Source organism: Pteropus vampyrus, unplaced genomic scaffold (assembly GCF_000151845.1).
Source record: "Pteropus vampyrus isolate Shadow unplaced genomic scaffold, Pvam_2.0 Scaffold884, whole genome shotgun sequence".
NCBI classification, from domain to species: domain Eukaryota; kingdom Metazoa; phylum Chordata; class Mammalia; order Chiroptera; family Pteropodidae; genus Pteropus; species Pteropus vampyrus.
Window position 1 is genome coordinate 140,717 of NW_011889665.1, and position 3,268 is coordinate 143,984.

Consider the following 3,268-nt stretch of genomic DNA (forward strand, 5'->3'; position numbering starts at 1 on the left):
AGAAAGAAAGAAAAAGAAAAAGACAAAGTCAAATTCAAAACAACTGAAGTTCTCAGAGATTTCTAATGAGATATATATCAGTACCATATTTTGGCAAACAATTTGACATCATCAGTTACATGTGAACAAATGCATATCCCCTTACTCAGAATTTCTACTCCTAAGTATTTACCAAACAGAAATGCACTCATGTGCTGATAAAAGATATGTACAAAAAATCCACTCTTTGTAGTGTAGACATGTACATTATTTGTAATATCAAAAAGGTAAAACAACCTAAATGTCAATCAATAGTACATAGGATACATTAACAATAGTACATTTGTGCAATGGGATTCTATGGAGCAATGAAAATGAATATGACTACAGGCAATGATTTGGTTGGACCTTAAAAATAAAAAGTGAATCAACTTATTCAGGAAATAAAATCCAAATTTCCTAAGTCAATTTATATAAAGTACTAAAAAAGGAAATACTAATCCAATCAGAATAGTTGTTAATTTTTGTGGCAGACCGATAATGTTCTATTATTTGATGTAGATGCTAGTTAATTCCAGAGATATAATTTGAAAAATAAAATTATCAAAATGTTTATACAGCTCTAAATCTATAGAAACCAAAGGAAATTTATTCAATTTTCTGGTAATTTTAAGCTTTTCATCAAAGATATAATAAAATACTTTTGACAAAATGAAGGAGTTCATATTGTTTTGTTAGTGTTTTGTTTCCTTAATATTAAAAAATTATCTGCTTTCAATGCTTGGTAAAACAATGCTACATAGTTTTGTTATGATTTCTAGCAAGGAAGCATGATTTGGGAACGTGGAGTAATGTTCGGTAGCAGTGACTGAGAGATGACAGCAATCAAGTGTGGTAGGTAAGATCTAGGAGATGGGGTTGACAGAGGGAATGCAAGGTAGGATGAAAAAACACATAGATTTATCTGGTTCTAGGTTTCACAATCTAGAATTGTAAGCCAGATAGCGAGTTTATGACCTGATAATTGAGTGATCATGTTCACAGATCAGAAACAGATTGATAAGTGTTGCAGTTCACATGAGTACAGGCAGAGGTCATTCTGTTGTTTTATACTATAGAATAATCATGAGAATCTAAGCTAGGTAGGAAGAATTAGTGGAAGGAGACATGACTGAAGCCTTAGGAGGACTTAGGCACTCAGCAAAGAACAGGCATCATAGGAAAAGAACAGAGTGTCTTTCAGGCACAAAAAAAGCCTGTCAGGCAGCTCAGAACACACTCACTGCAGGAGTCAGTAACAACTAAGCAGAGAAAGTGAGGTAACCACTTTCGTGGGAGAGGATCCTTATAGCTTTAATATTTTAGATTTTTACGCCATGAAATGAGGTTGAAATAAAGGTGTAATCAATCAATCAATCGTTCAATCAATAAAAAAGGAACATGTGCAGGCCAGAAATGAATGGTAGCTCCTTCTGTCAATTACTAAGGGAACTAGAGAACTTTTCATTTAAGACAATATTGATTAAAGTGTAATCAAATGTGATAAATATGATAAACTTATTCATAAAGAATAAGTTTAATGAATACAAAATATAAAGGCCATCAAAACAAAGTTTTACCTTTTAAGTCTATATCTTTCCCTTTTCCAAAGTGTAATAATGAAGGCAAACCTATATTTTTATCTTTTAACCACTACTGGGATGGATAACCTTGGAAAAGTTTCTTAAATTCTCTCAGCATCAGGTCTACAATTAATGACAATACTATCTAACATATTTCTTATGAATATAAATGAAAAAGTGCATATGAAGCACTGAATACAGTGCCTGGCTCCCTGAAATCTCTCAGAGAATGTTCACAGTCCTTGTTAGCTCTTTCATTGGAATAGTTTTTTTTGTTTTTATCTATAAGATAATAGTAATATCAGATGCAAAATAGTCTAATTCAGCATGCATAGTGCATATGTTGGTAAAAACACCATTCATTTGAACACTCATATTTTATCATCGCCTTGAATCCAAATAGTGGCCTTATCTTTCTAGAACTCACATTTAACATCAATATAGAATATTAATTTTTCCTCTTATTTTAATGGAAGAATAAGGAATATTTATGAAAGCTGACAGTTAATGTGAGAACATTTTCTCTGTTAGGTAATGGCTATGCAAATTCTATTATTCAAATACGATTTTTAATAAAATCTGATCCCATTGAGAAATAACCGGGATAACCACTTGAATTTCCCTATTTTCAATGACATAGTTCTCTTATATCAATAAGGATCAGATTGACTGGTAATTATGAGACACATTTATATGTTTAAAATAAATGGTATCATCTTAACACTGTATTTTGAGTATTTTATACATATTTTCCTTGCAAATATTAATCGATAGCTTGGTATTTCCCTTTCAGAAAACTGTAACACAGGTGTGAGGTTCTGAGAACCAAACTCTAACAGCACAGCTCAAAAAGTTACAGCCTTCAGATAGAACTAGCATCAATTTATCCATAAACAGTTTCAAAAAGAATATTTTTTAAAAAGGATAAATTACAGCTTTTGTTCCTGATCACACAATGCCATAGAAAATCATAAAGTTAACTAAGTCTATCTTCTAGGAATTAACATATCTAAGAAGTGGATAAAAAAAATCTTGAAGTCCTCTTAAATATAATTTAAAAAAAAATCAACAAGTCAGTAAAATTATTTTTTGGTTTTTTGCTTTATGTAAATTTGATTTTCTCTATTGTATCTGCTCTATCATTCACTCAACACATGGTTTTACTTTATTATCTTATTAGTTTCAAGTATACAGTACATTGGTTTTTTATATAGTTTATAAAATGATTCCTCAAATTGCTCCTTCTCTCTTTTACTTTTCCACCTGGCCAATATATTAATGCTAACTAAATTCCCTATGCCATGCTCCCCAAACCAGTGGCCATCTATCAACTACTAATTTGTACTTCTTTAACCCTTTACCCCATTCTCGCAGTCCCCCAACCTCCCAACCCTCTTCCCATCACGAAAAAGGACACTAAATTTGTGCATCAGTGTTTGATCAATTTGTTCTTTTTGTTCCTTAGATTCTGCACCAAAGTGAAATCGTGTGGTGTTTATCTTTCCCTGTCTGACTTATTTCACTTAGCATAATAACCTCTAGATCCATCCATGTCATTGCAAATAGTAGGCTTTCATTTTTTTAATGACTGAGTAATATTCCATCATATATATGAACCATAATTCTTTACCCAATCATCTGTTGATGGGCATTTAGTTTGATTCCAT